This window comes from Phacochoerus africanus, chromosome 3 (assembly GCF_016906955.1).
Source record: "Phacochoerus africanus isolate WHEZ1 chromosome 3, ROS_Pafr_v1, whole genome shotgun sequence".
Taxonomy (NCBI): domain Eukaryota; kingdom Metazoa; phylum Chordata; class Mammalia; order Artiodactyla; family Suidae; genus Phacochoerus; species Phacochoerus africanus.
Window position 1 is genome coordinate 148,069,795 of NC_062546.1, and position 19,256 is coordinate 148,089,050.

General features: G+C 39.7%; 1 pseudogene; it reads right to left on the reverse strand.

Annotated features, from left to right (window-relative positions):
* Window positions 1-921: 921 nt before the first annotated feature.
* On the reverse strand, window positions 922-17,055 carry LOC125121967 (tissue alpha-L-fucosidase-like; annotated as a pseudogene).
* Window positions 17,056-19,256: the final 2,201 nt, after the last annotated feature.

A 19,256-nucleotide genomic window follows, 5' to 3' on the forward strand; every position in this document is an offset into this window, starting at 1 on the left:
ACCTCCAAATAGAACTACGTGTGAAATATTCTTGACAAAATAATTGAACCTGAATCTTATCTTATCAAGCCTCTATATCTACCTACCAACTTACAGTTTACAACGCAGAGGATCACTTTAAACAACATCATGAGGACACAATCAACAAGATCCAAACTGTTAGAAGTCTCAGGACAAGCTGCCTGTTTCTTCAACAGTAACAAACATTTCAAGGAAAAAGAAAACAGATAAAGAGATAGTAGTGAGACCTATAAATTTTGTTAGCATGCAAATTTATTTATTTGATCATTTTGAAAAGGTAGAGTAGAATAAATCCATTTTCTTAATAGTATCACTGTAAACAGACTGAATTCAGAGCTCATGCTTTGCTTTATGAACTTCTGAAGAGTGAACATTAGCAGCCTAGCAAGCCTTTTCCTTCCCCTCCAGGCTTTCCTGCACTTGGTAGATGGGGGAAGGGGGTGCTATTTGGGGGGTTGGTGATAATTGATGCCAAATAAAGAACATATGGCTGAATTTGCCAAACTCTTTCCACCTCCTCCCCCCCATTGGCAACAGGTGACTTGGTTTATTCTTTAACTAAAGTCAAGGAGTAAGCAAGTAAGTTTATCAAACACAGAGAACGGAGGGAGGTTTCCATTGTAGATAACTTCTAACAGTAGGAGTGGATGAACTCAGGGGCTTAATTATTCAGTCCATTCTTTTGCTGACCAGAGCAAGGTATGCTGGCAATAGAGCTCAAAACACTGGTTCATTGAGTCATCAATATAATGCACTCAGTTCCTTTGATTAAAATATGTTGGAAAAGCCATCTTTGGATGGGGAAGAAAATTATTATACTGATATTACTATATGAGGAAAATAAAAGCAGCAAACAGCCAGACAATGACCCTTTCCTCTTGAACTCCATTCCTGTCAGTTCTACAGTCCAAGCAAACTCAACTGGGAGAGCAGAGGGTGAGGTCAAAGAAAAGAGGAGGCCTTTATCCAGATCTGTGGACCACTTTAGATCTTTTTGGATCCTTACCTTTGTAGGTGAGATAGTTATGGGGGATTGAAGGTTTAAGACTCCATTTTTTTGACCAGTGTAGTACAATGGCATAATTAACTTATCTTTTTAAGGTACACCACACAGATGCCTTGTTCCTTTCCCATTGCATCCTCCATAGTTTAGATGCATAGATAGCTTCCCCATTATACTCAGTCACTTCCCAGCAGAAAGACACCTTTATTTGAAGATGATAAAAATCTTTATCTTTATCTCAGTTGGTTCAATGTTGAGAAGGTAGTTGGCTCCCAAACTTACTGTCTGAACCAGTTCTGAAATGATTTCATATTCTCTTTCAATGTCAGACATGATCCAACAAGAGTCCTAGGGTGCCTTGTTCATAGTGGTGAACACCTCCCACTTGTAATCTAGCCATCTCCCTGGCTTGAATTTACCTCAATAGTTCTAGCACCCTCTGTGACAATAGAAGTATTTCTGACCCCATCATGAATCACTACTACTTCATCCTTGACAAGGCTGTCGTAGAGCCAAGAAAGAAAATCTGTTGAGTTCCAATATGTATTAGAGACATGCTCATTCTACATCAGACCAATTTAAGTCAAGTTCCTACCTATTAACAAGGTCGTGGAGTTCTCTGGTGACTCAGTGGGTTAAGGATCCTATGTTGTCACAGCTTGGTGTGGGTTGCTGCTGTGATGCTGATTCGATCCCTGGCCCATGAACTTTCTTATGCCACAGCCCCAAAACAAAAACAAACAAAAAAACAAACCTCCAAAAAATCAAATTAGATCAAATAGCTCTGACATTGTTTTTGCACTGAAAAATGCTGTTTTGAGGCCATTTTTATTAAAAGTAGGTAGAGTGGATGGAGGCATTCTAAGTGTGGATGATAGAGCCCATAGGCATTTGTTCCTCTTCTAGACAGCTGTCCCCAACTCATCAATTCATCAAAATACAGTGGGGCCTCAGGTCCTCCAAGCTCCAGCTCCAAGACATAGGACTTGGCCTGTTTGTGAGGCCTTGGTGATGCTTTGTGCTCAAGACTAAATATGCAGCCTGGAAGAAGTCAGCCCACTAGGGGTGGAAGAGGTGGACAGTGAACCATGCATGGTCCCAAATCCCTGTAGCTGAAGCATGGTGGGTGGTTGTCATGCCTGAAGTGCTGGTACTGGGGTGGCTGCTCCCCTTCCAGTACCACCAGAACACTCCACACTCCTGGGCCAGCACCCAGAACGTGCCCTGGGGCACTAACACCTCAAATGTTGCCTCATCGAACCAGCCTGGAGTGTAGATTCAGGGCATCCCAGGTGCAAGGGCACCCAGCCTGCACTGAGCCCCAAGCACTCACCTGGCCTTCCAAGTAAGCAGCAGCCATCCCATCTTAAGAGTAAGGACATCTGTCTATTGAAGTTGACTTTTAATTCACTAATCCTAATGAATGGAGCTTGTTTGGAACGTGACTCAAGAAAACATTTTGTTTTGCTTTGTTTTAAGGAAAACAGAACCAGTATGGTGTTTATGAAAAATAGATGAGATAGGCTCAGAAATCAGAAAGAATGAAGAGTGCTGGGGTCCAGGGAGTTCCTGTTGCGGCTCAGTGGTAATAAAACCAACTAATATGCATGAGGATGCAGGTTCAATCCCTGGCCTCGCTCAGTGTGTTAAGGATCTGGCCTTGTCATGAGCTGTGGTATAGGTCACAGACACAAGCTGGATCCTGCATTGCTTTGGCTGTGGCATAGGCTGGCAGCTACAGCTCTGATTCGACACCTAGCCTGGGAACTTCCATATGCCATAGGTGTGGCCCTAAAAAACAAAACAAAACAAAACAAAAACAAAGAGTGCTGGGGTCCAGAAGTTGAGGAGGGTGAAAGTGCAGGCCAAGTGAGGCAAATGTAAGACCTTCCCCACTAAGTGATACCCATCACAACCTCAGGTATGTACTGTCTCCAGTTTGCCCACCTGGGAAATATTTGGGTTTGACAAGAATCTTAGAATAAGAATCCAGTGGAAGATTAGCTGTATTAAAGCATATCCTCCAATTCAACCAGAGATGAAACAAAAGAGGAAGGAGACATATCTCCAAATTCAATTCTCCTATCTTCGCTTATGTTTTATGGAGAACTTATGTCATTCACAAAAGAGATGTAGTTTCCCCAAGGGAGACAGCAGGTGTACATTTTTTCTCAAGGTTATTTAATTGCTGTCAAGAAGACATATGATTAACAAAGCCAAATGCTGGAAATATGAAGTATAGACAATTTTAAAGTTGTTTATATAGTTGATTCCAGTATATCATACAATGTGTTTATTTGCCATAAACCTGCCTATCACAAACTGTTTCCACACCTGTGCATCTGCACAGAACATCCCACTGCTTAGCTGTGCATAATTTCCCAGCTGAAAGAATGGGTGGCACCAGCAAAAACTAGCTTATTTTGGAGTTCCTGATGTGGCACAGTGGGTTAATGATCTGGCTTGTCTCTGTGGTGTTGCGGGTTCAATCCCCAGCCCAGCATATTATGTTAAGGATCTGGCCTTGCTGCAGCTGTGGTGTAGATCACACCCTGGCTCATATTCAATCCCTGGCCCAGGAACTTCCATATCTTGGGTGCGGCTGGAAAAAAAAGAAGAAAAGAAAAAGTAGTTTATCTTGTGGTATCTCAGTCATGCCCTGTGCCCTAGCTTTGCACCAGTGAATGTGAGGGCCTGAGTCCTGCTGACCTGTGCATCCCCTGCTTTCATGGGAGCACTTTGAGCTCTATAGGAAGAAAACAGTATGGAAATGACAGGGCTTTGGGGTCCCTCACTGTTCTTTATGACAAGGCTGCTCAAAGTAAGGCCCACAGTCTGTAATCTGTTGGTTCTTGCAGAGATGAGACAAGAACAGAATTGAAAGGAAACATTTAGTGCTGGTGAGAGCCATATGGCAACCTAAGTTTATATTTGTTGAATCCAGTTCAAAAATGGACTTGAATTTTGTGTTCACTGACTTTTTTAAAATTCCATTTTAAGTTATTTTTTATCACACTTTACAAAATAATCAGGCTATGACAGGTTGCTGGGCTGTGGTATAGGCTGCAGATGCGGCTCAGATCTGGCATTGCTGTGGCTGTGGTGTAGGCTGACAGATGTAGCTCTGATTTGACCCCTAGCCTGGGAAGCTCCATATGCCACAGGTGCAGGCCTTAAAAAAAAAAAAAAGACAATGATGCCCACTTTCACCACTCTTATTAAACATAGTACTAGAAGTCCTAGCTAAAATAATCAGATAAAAAAAAATAAAAGACATACAAATTGGAAAGAAAGAATTAAATTTTTTTTGTCTTCAGATGATATGATCTTATATACAGATAATCCTAAAGACTTCACACACACACACAAAAAAAACCTGTTAAAGCTAACTAATCAATAAATTCAGTAAAGTTGCAGGATATAAAATCAACATGTGGAAATCAGTTGTGTTTCTACTCACTAACAATGAAGTATCACAATAAAAAATTAAGAAAATAATCCCATTCACAATAAAATCAATAACAATAAAATACTTAGGAATAAATTTAACCAAGGAGGTAAAAACCTATATGCTGAAAATGGTAAGAATTTGATGAACAAAACTGAAAACACAAGTAAATGGAAAGCTATTTCTTGTACAATATTGTTAAAGTATCCACACTACCCATACCACCCATAGGTTCAATGCAATCCCTATTAAATTCCAATGCCATTTTTCATAGCAATAGAAAAAAAAAATCCTAAAATTTCTATGGAACTACAAGACTCAAAATAGCCAAAACAACCTGAGAAAGAGGAACAAAGTAGGTGGCATCACACGTCCTGATTTCAAACTATACTACAAAGCAATAGTAATTAGAACAGTATTGCACTGGCAGTCACTTGAACATAATGGAGAATAATGTGAGAAAAAGAATTTATGTATAGATATGATTGGGGTCACTTTGCAGTACAGCAGAAATTGACAGAACATTGTAAACCAACTATAATAGAAAAAATAAAAATCTTAAAAAAATAGACACTTGTGCAAATGGAGCAGAATAAAGACCCCAGAAATAAACCACTGTAGAAATAAACCCTTGCATACACAGTCAACTAGTATTTGATAAGGGAGCCAAGAATATTCAATGGGGAAAGGACAGTCTCTCCAATAAATGGTGTTGAGAAAACTATAGATACATACAGAAGAATAAAACTGGACCCCTATCTTACACCACTCACAAACACTTACTCAAAATGGATTTAAAACTTAAACATAGGACATGAAACCATAAAACTCCTAGAAGAAAAGACAGGGGAAGAACCCTTTGACATTGGTCTTGAAAAATTTTTTTTTTAATATGACACCAAAAGCACAAGCAAAAAAATCAAGAAATAATACATGGAATGACATCAAACTAAAAAGCAAACAAAACAGTTAACAAAATAAAAAGCCAATCTATGGAATGGGAGGAAATATTTAAAATTGTATATTTGATATGCATTTAGTGTTCAAAATAAAGAACTTCATACAACTCAATACCAAAAAACAAAAACAAAAAAAAAAGAAAAAATCCAATTAAAAAATAAGCAAAGAACCTGAACAGACAGGTCTTTTCCAAAGAAGACACACAAAAGCCAACAGGTACATGAAAAGATGCTCAGCATCACCAATCATTAGGGATCTGCAAATCGAAACCATAATAAGATATCACTTCACACCTATTAGAATAGTTATTCTCAAAAAATTAAGATCCTTGGCAAGGATGTGGAGGAAATGGAATCCTGGCACACTGTTGGTAGGAATGTAAATTGATGTAGCCACTATGGAAAACAGTATAGAAGTTCCTCAAAAAATTAAAAGCATAACTACAGTATGATCCAGAAATCCTGCTTCTGGGTATGTATTCAATGCAATTAAAATCAGGATTTTGAAGAGATACCTGTACTCCCATATTCACTGTAGCATCATTCATAATAGCCAAAAATACACAACCTAACTGTTCACCACCAGATGAATAGAGAAAGAAGATGTGGTATACAGGGAATTCCAGCCACTATCTTGAAATAACTTATAACGGGATATAATCTGCAAAGATACTGAATCAATATGTTGTATACCTGAAACTAATATAATATTGTAAATCAGCTATATTTCAACAAAAACGAAGATGTGGTATATATACAATGGAATATTATTCAGTCATGAGAAAGAAGGAAATTTTGCCATTTGTGACAACATGGATGAAAGTTGGGGGCATGTTAAGTGAAGTAAGTCGGACAGAGAAACACAGATACTATATGATTTCACTTATGTGTAGGATCTAAAAAAGCCAAACTCAGAAACAGAGAGTAGAATGCTGGTTACCAGGGGCTGGGGGTAAGGGAGATGGGGAAATGTTGGTCAAACTTTCAGTTAGAAGATGATAAGGCTTGGGGGATCTAATGTACAATTATAATTGGTGAATACAGTTAACAATATTGTATTACATATTTGAAAGTTGCTAAGAGACTAGATCTTAAATGTTCTCACCACAAAAAAAAAAAAAAAAAAGAAAGAAAGGGTAATTATGTGAGGTGATGAAGGTCTTAACTCCATAGTGGTAATCATTTCACAACATACATGTACTAAATCAATGTTTTATACCTGAAACTTATATAATGTTATATATCATTTATGCCTCAATAAAGCTGGAATAAAAGATTTTTTTAACTGGTAAAATGGTGATCTTGTGGGGGAAAACCCCCACAAAGACATGTTTCTTTTTGCACACTGGTTCTTTTTTGCCCTGGATCAAATGCTTCATTCGGTGACTGTTAATATTGCCCATCTCCTCTCTTCAAAATATCCAACTGTTGTTTTCTCTTATGGTTCTTCTTGGAATCTGAAACCAAATATTCTAAAGAAATTCAAGAATCAATCTAAAGAAATTTTAAAATCTACTGTTTAAATAGACTGAATTGTGTCGCTACAAAATACAATATTTTTTGTCAGCTTTCTACAGTCTAGGCAAAGAATTTCTTTTCTCTCCAAGTCCATGTGGTTGAGAAGCTTACCAGGAGCATTCGCAAAGCTGGGTCTTAATGTTAAAGTACACTCCCAGAAGTGCAAAGATAATGTGTTAAAAAAATCTGTCAGTGATGTAGATGAAAATGAATGTTACAGCAATTCCTGGGCAGCAGAGAAAGAGCCCAATGTTTTCATAATCCTAATGTGCATACATGGCTTCTTCATATTTTCCTGCTAAAACTCATCTGGCTTTGCTCAAGACCTCAAATGCAGTGAATTCTAGGTAGCACCTAATATTTATTCATGCCATTGTCAAGAGCATCTTTGCAGTTCTTGCCAAGGTCTGTCATTGAATATGTTTATCCAGCTGCATGGCAAAAACATAATACACAGTCATCATTTTACTCAGTCACCTACTCAATATTTTCTTCTATGATTAAATTAACTCATAAATATTACACTTTTAATGCCAGAAAGCTATGGTTCATCCAGCCAGTTGAATACTTGTTTGTCCAATTTCTAATGTTGCTGGGCACTCAGTCATTTCATTATAGAGTTTGAAATAATGAAAATCATTGCATTTACTTAACATGCACAATAAACAGAGCAGAATCCTTCTATGAGCTCCTTTATTATGCAGTGCAAGGTTGTAGGAGAAATTTTGTAAGAGGCACTGAAGAACTGTGGAGGCTGTGTTGGAAATAGTCTTGGTGTACATAAGCAAATAGCCCCTGACTGCCTAATGCAAAGGACAGAAATGCTGGCTCTATTTGCAGCTGGCACAAATTTTTGCTTAACCCAGGAGGGTTTCAAATAAGACATCTTGGTCTTGCTCGTACATGATTCTTTACCAGACTGTGCTCACGAACCCTATAAGCTGTTTGCATGTACTGTGGCACTTTTGAGACTCTTTCCTTTAAACATCCACAACCAGTCTGGTTTTTTAAAGCAGCCTCCAAGACGCTTATATACTCATCTCCACGGTAAAAGGATGGAAGCTTTCAGGCAAGAATCTGCTTTGCCCTCCAATGCTGACCCTGGTGACAACAGCACAATATGCCTCTACATGGCTACCTGGCCCTGGAGGCAAGAGCCATGTACCACAGGAACCCTATCAAATCACCTTCTGAATGAAATATTTATAGCTGGCACTGCAGGGCAGTTAGCTTTTCTAGAATTATATCCAAATTTGCTTCATCATTCTGGGAATAGCCTTGGTTCGCAATTGCTCATAATGTCAACGCTTTTGGAAACTTTTTACAGTCGTTTTATTGTTTTTATTTCAAAAATAAAACTTAAAGGAGCTTGAAAAGTAGGTTTTTAGATGATCACACGATGGCCTGATTTCAGTGGTTTCAGTTCTGTGGATTTTACTTTATGCGCACCCACTGAAATTAAAACCAAAATTAATCCATATCTGAACAAAGACAGTGGATACAAATGAGCCCTAAATTCCTAGCTCCTCTGTGCAGTGCTCTAGCTGAAGTGTTAGGAATGCATTGGCCCTGGGAGGCGAAGAAGTTATAGCAAACAACATATGGGCTTTAAAATCTGGAGCTATCCAAGACAGAACAAGAAAGCTATTTTCACTTTCCTTGTTCCTTTTTTTTTCCTCCAGAAGATGAATAATTCCTAATCACATTTTATTTTCATCTTTAGAGCTGCATCCAGAAAGAGCTGGGTCGGTTTAAAACTGCTGGTGAGTTTGCAGCCCTGTCCAATGCCAATGATTACCTAATGCATTTGTGTCATCTGCTTTCCTTGTTGTATAAAAACACACTAAGGAAATGTGTAAGTCCACGGAATTGTTCCCAAATCTTTTATTCACCTTTCAGCATGCTAGTTCCTTCCCTTGGCATTGATATCATTATGCATTTGTCAAAGAGAGACTGTCACTATAGGGCCTCTATTATGTGCAAGAATTGGCAGCAAATTTTGCCACTGGGATTTGCTTATATCCTCTGTATGTTATTGTACTTCTTTGGCATTCAGTAAATTCCATACACCCACTTCTTTGATGTTCATTCCAACCCCTAAATGTGGAAACAATGACTGAAATTTTGGATCAAAGCATCTTGTAGATGGCAGGCAACACAGCTCTCTGATTATTCACCAGAACAGAAAGGACTCTCTTCCCCACCTCCCCCCTAAAGTCTAGGCCAATAGTCCTCCAGGAACAGCTCTGGCTTCCCCAGTGCAAAGGCAAGGGAGGAAGTTAAAGAAAACAACTCCAAGGTTTTAGGAAAAAGAACGAGACTAAACCAAACAGCTAAAGTGAAGCTCATGGTCATTTCTAACTGTAGAGAAAGCTAACTACTGTTCCAGTTGGTTTGCATGTTTCTTTCCCTTGGTCATGCTCTAGTCTAGCACTTCTACTGGGCCAGGCTTTTTTTCAGGTTTGGAAAAGTCTTCAGATCTAGTTTCTGTATAACGTCAGCTGTACAAGATGCCCCAGATTTTTATAAATGCATATTTAAAAGAAGAAGTCAAGGGTCTATGAATTAAGAAATTTTAAAAGTAATTGAAAAAACCCCCAGAACTACCAAAATTTCCACAATTTACTTTTGCAAACTATAATTAGCTGGAACACATGTTCAGTGTTTGCTTTTGCTTTACTCTTGGGATGCCAGTGAAAATAATTACTTCATTCAATTTATTTCACAGGTCAACTTTGACTCATAAAAGCATTAAAGCAGGTAACCCCCTAGGGATGTTGGGAAGACAGATGAGCAAATAGATATGAAACTGTTGTAAGCTCTTTGAGGGGAAAAAAGGCACTTTATAAATCCAGGGTATTTTATGGTTATGTATTCACTTCACCCCATTTGGTATCCAGAATGTGCTAGTTATAATTAATACACAATGTTGGGACGTATTATAAAAGTACCATACTTCTTTTAAATACAGTAAAGAACATAATTGTGTTTGAGGAATCTCATTCTGTGTAAATTAGAAGAATTCCCAGTAGAGTGCCATAACTGAGAACTAGGGTGACTACACTGAATGGAGAAGAGAGTTGTCTTAGCATGATAGCATGTGTTCAATCAAAAAGTAGAGTGTCAAGGAGGTAAAATGATAGCCCTTAAAATTCCAGTTTCAGATTGCCTAAATGGAAAGTTTTTACTGCCAGACGTATGCAACAGTGACATCCAGCGGTTGTGGAGATAATTACAAGTGTATTTCATTTTAAAATATAAAATGTTTTATTATAATCAAAGATTCCATATCGTCAATGTTGTCTACATTCTTAAGTCAATAAATTCAAGCTGTATGCCAAGTAAAGCAAAATGTACTTTGTTTATTTCCTAAGTAGTTTCCAAAGTCTGTTATTCTGTTAGTGTTATTTTGATGTTTTTAAATTTTACTAAAATTATAGTGGGTCTACTCTCTAAGGATCTCCCTGACCCTCCTAAACACACTTAGATATTTTTGCAAGCACAAATGAGATGGCATACATGCTGCAGACACAGCAAAAATGAAAGCTGTACTTGACTCCTCTGGTAAATACTCCAGGGAAGGCATCTGTGACCCTGAACATTGTTGTGGAATTGCTCTAAGGAGTTCATTACTATTTTTTCAAAGTCATTGAAGATGAAGAGAAAAAAGAAGGGGATAGAGAAGAAAAGGAATGGAAAATAAAGGAGAGGAGGAAAGGGAGGAAGGAAGGAAGAAGGGAAGGAGGGAAAGGAGGGAGAGAAGGAGGGACAGAGGGAGGAGAAAGAACAGAGCTACTCACTGATCTTTAACAAGTTTTAGCAATTAGTCCATTGGGTGACAATATATTTAAAGAGGGAATTCAAAGAGATACTAGCCTCCCCCCAATTTTTTGTTTTAAATTGCATTCCTTCAACTACCAGCCAATTAACTAAGATAAAAATTAATAAAAATAATCATTTTTGTTTTAAAAAAATCTGAGAATAGCTGCTATTGCTTCAAAGTACCTAGAACGGTGCCACTTGTAAGAGGATGCTGGCAAGGCATCCCCCTCCGTCATGCTGGCAAAGAACCCTCAACCGGAGTCTGTTAGGTCACCTGGGCCTATAAGTTATTTATACCCATGTCAGTGCTGAGCACGTCAGGTGACTGCTTACAAACTTCCCATGAGGCACTCCTTCAGAGAAACTGTCGTCTTGTGCCAAGTCATTTCTCATTCTTAGACTCCCCCCCAATATTGGGTTTTTTCCCTTTCATCTGCCTCCCTCCTTAGAGTTCTCAAGATGGAAAGAACTTACTGCTGGCCTCTTTCAAGCCCTCCTTGTCAGAGGAGGGTAAAAACAAACAAGCTGAACACCTATCCAACTCCAAGAAGAAAATCAAGCCATAATTCCATAAGAAGCTCCTAATGCCCTTTAGCTCCTATACCTGGGTTGTGCCCTAAGAGAGGAGAAAGAACCTCACAGAAGCTGTGGCAGACTGAAGGAGCATGTGTGGTATGCATGAAACCTGGGACAGGCACTCAGCAGAAAGCACCAGGACAAAGAGATGGGGATGGTCTCTGCAAGGCAAGTCTGGGAAACCATTCTCACTGTGTCAGTGAGAGTTAGGGGAGATATGCACTGAAACAGAGCAGGTAAATCTGCAGGCTTCGGCCAGGTTTGTTTGCTTTTACAAGGCCTTTGATCTGCAAGCTGGATTATCCAGATTCTGAAGCAAAAGAAGGCGCGTTTCTATCACTGCTCTCCTAGTATCTTCACTTGGAGATGCCTCTGGCTTCTTGCTTCTTTGTGAGCAATATACAGAGAATTAGTACTCGCGACGCTCACATCTCCTTTTAGTTCTGCTGGCGTCTGGCTGGGCTGGCTCTTCTCTGCTCTTATCTTGTGCACCCTGAAACTATGATTTGATGATTTCTCAAGCCTGGGGTCCCTCCAGAGTGAAAGGCAGAACTTTCCCTTGATAGGCCAGGGTCTCCGACACCAAGATGGCCACAGCTAACGCATTACCAGCTCCTGCCAGTCTGAGGAGCAAGAGGCTGGCATGTGGGATCAGTTCCCTTCTTTTCTCCCTAAAGAAAAATCCTGCCTTGCAAGGCTTTCTTCAGAGTTTCAGGACCAGGAAAAAAAAAAAAAAAAAAAGCAGTTGTACAACATGCATATCCTTTCCTGGCTTACAGCTTCGGGTGTAGTTTTACTGCAGTATATAATCTAATAATCCGTTTAATTTCTTCAGAGAGATCTTATAAATATACTGGTGGCATTTGGATGCAATCATATGCCATAAACCTGTCTGCTCCTATCCAGGTTCAGAATACAGAAGAAGAATCTGTTTTACAGACAGTCTAGAATTTTTACATGGTCAATTGGCTGGTTGTGTATTCTGGAACATATCAGAGCATCGATAGGAAAAAATATATATATAAATTCTATAAAATGGTAGCAGGATTTCTGATTTACTGATACTGCTGGTTTGAATTTTCACAAAAATATTTAGCTATAGGACAATGTATTAGGCGTATTCTTAAAGGTAAATAACTGCAGCCAATAAAAGTTTGGCCCATAAAGGGTCCCATCTTCTACTAGTTTTCTGCACCGAGAATTACTACCAGTATAATCATGGCTCCCTGCACACTAATATTTCCTCTGATACAGTATGATCAATGTTGTGGAAAAACATTTATTATATTTCTTCTAGCTACTTAAAGGCATTACTGAATTATGGGCATCGCAAAACGAATCCACTGTGCATTTTTTCTTTATGTGACGTTTTTACAATCTTCATTTTCTGCTTTGCAGCCACTGAGCTATAGAGATCCACACTTTGTCCCTCTTACAACTGCCACTGGGGCCACCCTCTCCTTTCTGCTTTATTACATCTGAAATGCACTTCATATGATAACATTCCTTTTCATTCTGTGCCGGACTCTTCTTTGAAAGGAAGAAGTTATGAAAGAAATTAAACAATCAGTGTTGTTAATAACAGTTCTTAATCTTCTCTCTTAACAAAGGTTATGAAGTTTAGACTGAGAAAAGGACAAGGGGAGGAGATGGTATTTTATGGAACCATTCCAGAAGAGCTGATGGACTCTGAAGAGGTGTGGGTTTTGCAGTTTTGACATTTAACAATTTTATTAACGTCTTTGCTTATTATGCACCTTAATCCACAGGATCTGCAGCTGGGAGAGTGTCCAGCTAACAGCCCGTGTCTCAGGCCCTGCCAGGGGATGAATCAATTAGCAAGAGAAGCAATGATGCAAATGCTCCGGGGTCACTCGGGATGCTGTTTGCCTTTTTGATAGAGAAAGCACGCCATAAATAACATCACACCTCAGGAAATCATTCCGGGAGGCCCAGATGCCGCCAGGGCTGCTGCCTGCGACGGAAGGAATCATTTGCTCATTGTGTGTATTTCCCCCCATCTCAGTCAATGGAGGATTTGTAGTAAAATCAAAGTATTTAAAAGGAGGACAGTATGTGGTAACGGAGGCATGTTTAGTAATTTTTTTCGTACCCAAACCCATGATTTATGACCCAGAGTTAAAGCCAACTTTATTACAAAAATGACTTCACCCATAATAACCTTATTCAGGGCTCTCCGGAGAATGATGTAGTATCCAATAGCATTATAACCTAGCAAATACTCACAAACAATTCCCTCCTCAGTCTCATTTCCAACCCCCGAAGAGGCAGGCTTCTCCCTCTCCCTGCTGAAAGAGATGGGATCCCAGGCAATGCTGGTGCTCTTTCTGTGGTGATTTGCCTGGATCAGGCATTTATAATAAGCAAGGGCAGAAGCTGCCTCCTGGGCTTCAGTCGCATCTCCCCCAACCTTGTGTCCTGAGGAATAATGAGCAGAAGACACCCACTCAGCCTTCATTTCCTCTCTGCACAGAGCCTTCCCACTCCCTGCACTCCCACCCACTCCCCTAGTGCTTAGATCCCCACCACTTCAGAGAGACTCGCTGAAGCTCCCGCCCCTTTTAATTGCCATGGTAACCGCTGGCTGCACTAAAACTGCCAGGGCTGGGTGTCCAGGCAGGGTCCCCTGGGCATACCAGGATCTGGGAACTAGCCTTCCATCTTATTAAACTCTGGTGTCAGTTCATAGCAATTGTTTTAAATTTACACCCTCAGAGTGGCTTAGTGGGATTACATGTCCATTTGCATTAAAACAGGTTTCTGTCATTAAACTGCCACACAATAAGCTTCCTTGGGGCAAATTAATGAGCTCTAAATATCATCAAGTAGAAGTTCACTTCACCAAGATGGCCAACGAGGGGAGCAGAAGGAAGTGACTGCTCAGAAATCTTAGCCCAGGAGAAATATAAGTGCCAACTACAGAGGGAGGTCTTGTCTGGGTCCTTCTTCACTGTGAGATAAGTGGTTCTGATTTAGAGCTGATCTGGGAAGAGTTAACAACATTCTTTCTATTCACCAAGAGCTCACCATTCACTTCCTAGTCCCTACTCCAAATACGCCTTTACACTTGACCATATCTGCTGAAATTTACCAATAGACTACTGGCCTCTTGACTCTGTGACAGAGTCTCATTCTCATTTGCTTTACCCTGCTGTCTGTCCTTGAGAAACCTGAGTTTACCAGATTGCCTGGAAACAACAGGAACACAGCAGAGCACTACGTGTAGCTGGAGTGAGTGGTCCCAACTCTAAAATGCCTGGCTGGTTGTTACGGGACTGTCTGGCCCATGAATCAGGGGCCTGGGCCCTGGGACACTGGTCCTGATAAGCAGCACCCTACTTTGGTCATCTAGAAGCAGAATAAGGAACAGTTTTTAGGCTGGGTTGTCTCTGCTCACAAGGAATGCCAACACTTGCCCTTACAAATATATATGTGTGTCTAAGTAGAAGTTTTTCATCAAAAACAAGTAAATCAACTTCCAAATATTCTTTTACGTAAAAGAGGAAAGACTGGCTGCTAGACAGTCTTTCCATTCCATAGAAGCTATGATCTCATTTCTGTGTAGTCTTAACAGGGGACAGTAATGTATGATTGAGACACTGCTATATTTAGGAATGACAAGATGGGCATTATTAATAGCTTAATTGACATTAAGGCAATTACCCCTACCCTTATTACAGTTTGTAGAATTACACAGAAAATATTGGCTGAGGCCTTTTTTTCCCTAGAGCTACCCAAGGATACAGCATTTTATTTCATGCCAGATCCCGGCTTTGACATTAGATACTTAGCCATAGAATGATTCCAGTAAATCATTATAAATGCATTATAATAAAGATGTTATGAGCTATCAGATATTAACCCCCAACCCCTAAAGAGAGATAAATAGTCCAGTTGCATGATTCCCACTTTTGTTTCATAAGAAATAAGCTTTTGCAAAGAGCAACTGACTAATGAATTATAAAATGGTGTGTTGAGCTCAGATAATTAAACAATGCATTTTAGTGTCTAGTGCAGGATGAACACTAAATCATACACAAATAAAAAGGGAGAAGCCTAAACCCCAAGCCGAACTCCTATTTTCAAATAACATTACAGCTGGGCTATAGTCTAGGAATGCTCAACTGTTTTCTTATCTGATTAGAGGGGCTTATCGAGTATAAGATCAAGACACAAGTAGGTCAACAGACCAAGAGTCAGAGCAAGAATTCTGGAGGTGCTAATTTCAGATAAGCCCACAAGGTTATTTTAATGGAGATTTTACATGGAGATTACCTTTCTTCCCAAAGTGTTTAATGGGGCAAGTCTAGAAGAACCTGGAATTTTCTTTATACTTTTGTTTTTATTTATGAATTCATAAAAAAAAATTTAACGGCGAGGGGGAGTAAAAATTCTGGTACTGATGATGGTCTTGGTCTGGTAGGGCTGGAAAGACAAACAAGAGGTAGCGAGATACAGAGGGTATTTTGGGTTTAACAACTGTCCTCAGTCAGGTATGTCACCAAGCCCAGCAGGGCACCATCTAGTGGTCAATATTGGATCACCATGAAGTTGTTGCCTATAGCAGCACCAATGGATAGTTTGCCACTGGTGGCCATTTTGGCATGTCCTGGGTTGGCCACAAGATTTGAAGCTGAGCCTCAGTATGTCCTGAATACCTGTTTTAGTCTTCCAGCCTCTCAAAGACGTGATGACTGTTTCAAGGCAGTCCTCTGTTTCTTGGTCAAATAGCATATCACTAATGACTGTGTGGACAAAATCAGAGATGGCCTTGGACTCTGTGTGGACAATGACCACCTGTGCTATGAGCAGGACCTGCCTGGAGTGCCTGGTACCTTGTGTTCCACTCAGCCAGCCCTCTCCTGTGCTCCAGTCAAGCCAACCACACAGCCCTGCCCCATGCCACCTCCACTTGCCTAACCCCATATGTCACCCACTCATCAACTGACATCATCTTTCTAAAGTTTCTTTTATTCAAATGTAAAATGAGGATACTAACAATGCTTAACTTGGAGAGTTGTGGGAACATTAAATGAGATTGGTTATATAAAAATCTATCTATGTAAAGTAACTATTACAGAGGAAACCCACAATTAAATATTTATTTTTATTTTAGTTATCTTGTATTTTTCCTCTCCTGGTTCTTCTCTCTTCATTCTACCTTTACACATCTTCCAATTCTCTCTCTCTCTCTCTCTCTCTCTCTCTCTCTCTCTCTCTCTCTCTCTCTCACACACACACACACACACACACATCTTCAAATCCCTGAAGGCAGAGTCTCTGACTTATTCCTTCAAGAATACCTTTTAGTGTCTAGCACAGTGTTTTGCTGATGGTCACACTCTGTGCATGTTTGCTACACTGAACAATACTAATAACATAATGGGTACTACTATTCTGACCACTTGGTATGAACCAGGCACTATGCTAAGTATCATTGCCTCATTTAATTCTTACAACAAGCCTCTAAAACAAGTACAATTTTCATCCTTATTTTATGGGAAACTAAAGTTTAAAGATGTCCTATAACTTGCTTAAGGTCATAAAAGCTCATAACTAAGCAGCCAAGATGCAAATAATTGGCCTAGATTTGGAGCCTCACCTCTTAAATGGCGCTGTGTCAAGCTGATTCTGTCATTGTTCTCCTCTTTTAGATTGGGCTCCTTCAAGGGATCAGTCATGAACATGTACCCTCTCCTAGATGGATTGAATTACCTTGATCTCTGGTGTTCCAGGAGGTCCAGAAGTATATGCTACCCAAAAATCATTTGTCTGCAAACTCCTGGGTCATTACACAGAACCAGCCAAATAGACTTTACAATTGCAACCCCACAAAGTTAATTTCACTTTGAAAGAATATGTCTGATGGAGGTGATGTACTCAGTTATGTATTCAGGTTGGTGGCCACAACAGATGGAGCTGTCCCATCATCCTTGACACCCTAGCTCCCTGGGAGCCTTGCTCTATCACACTGTCACAGAGAAGGGATGGCCTCCCAGTCTTAGCTCAGAATGGTTATGCTTCCTAAAGGTCTAAGCTTCACAAAACCCACACCTCCTTTAATTAAAGAAGTAAATTAAAAGGAGTATTTCAACTTTAGGGATGAATTATGTTAGTAATTTAAGATAGATGCTTTATTGAATAAAGGACACACATGGGTTTATTAAAAATGCTGCCTTCATGAACAAGGAGCTATAGAAGAAGCTGCCTGAGGTGGTAAGGAGTTTGTGTATCCAGAGAGATACACTTGTAAAGAAGCAACCAGAGGGGCTAGGACTGAGGTCTGTTGCTGCAGAACACAGCCTGGCTATTTGTTCTATACTTGTCCTTGAGGCATAGCAGCCAAACATTTGGTATCTTCCATGGTCTTCATCTCAAACTTGCTGACCCTGAGTCGGCAAGTGGACACTAATGAGTCAGGTGCCCTCTTTTGTCAGCCAAGGCTGCACAGCTCAGCCCCTTTGGAGGTGGATAGGCCATGCCATTGGTCTGCTGTTGTGAGCAGAGGTAGTGTGTATCACTTCCAGGCCAAAGCATTTTATTTCCAGAAGACACTCCAGCTCTCTCTGTCTCTGCAGCAGTGGGCTTGGAAGTATGTTTGGAGATGACAGAGGGTGCAATATCCTGGATTCCTAAATGACTTGATGGAGCCAAGTCCTCCACAGGCCCATGTTGGACATCAGCAAGAAATAAACTTTTTTTGGATTTAGCCATTGACATTTGGGGGCTGTTTATTACCACAAGGAAACACAGACAATCCTGACTAATCCAGGAACTAACTTTTTGTTCAGAAAATATGGTTCTTCTTTCCAAGTCATAAGGCATTTTTACTTTTTCCAATAGCTTTATCCACCCATTCAGCGGTTTACACTTTCTTTTTCATCCTTTTGGTATACTCTCAGATGCCTAAAATTACCAAATGACCCTAAACTGGCAGAGTGGTGGTTTACCTTTTTTCCACTGATAAATACTGGTACTGTGAAACAAGTGGGAGAGACAGAAGAAGACAAAGTCAGGCTTTTGAAAATAACATGGCAGAATAAGATAGTGAAATAGAAGGGGAAAACAGAGAAAAAAAGAGAACAAGAGAGATAAAAAATGAAAAATATAGAAAAGATAAAAAGAGAAAAGTAGAGAAAACAACACAAAAGATGGGCAATTTATTTCAAGTTAGCTATAGCCAATTGCTTGCAGTTGAGAAGGTATCTCTCGGGATATCCTGGACTTTTGGCACCTGGTATATGTGCTGAGCATGTCAGGGAGCTTAAGAAATGTTGGTTGAAAGAGTAAATATGGGAATGAATGAATCTTTGTTGTAGTTATTTATTTATTTTTTAATCGTTATTTCCCCAATACAATTTTTTTTCTACTGTACAGCATGTTGACCCAGTTACACTTACAGGTACACATTCTATTTTCTCACATTATCATGCTCCATCATGAATCTTTGTTTTAAAATCTTGGAAGCATGTATTACTTGAACTGTTCTATGATTATGAATGAACATTCCACCATACATTGAAAGGCAGTGGAAAAAGTGAGAGGGGAACTAGAAATAATTGAATTGAATAGCTCCTCATAACCTTTAAACCTGAGTCCTTGAAAAGAGTAACTATGAGGTCAGAGTAATTATTCTTTGTCCTAGAAACAGGGCATCACTGATGACTCAGAGCAGTCAGTTTAAGATAGCGTTTCAAACAAACTGGGTAGAAATGTCCTTGTTTTGTTTGCCTCTTGCTGGGTTGAACTGAATGTACAGTCAGCATTGAAGTATCTATGGCCTTGATGTTGTGGAAGGTGAAAGGAGGGAAATGGAATAAAATCTGCCGCATAATTTATTTTTAAAAAACTTCAAATAAGGCAAGGAATAACAATATTACAAGAGGGT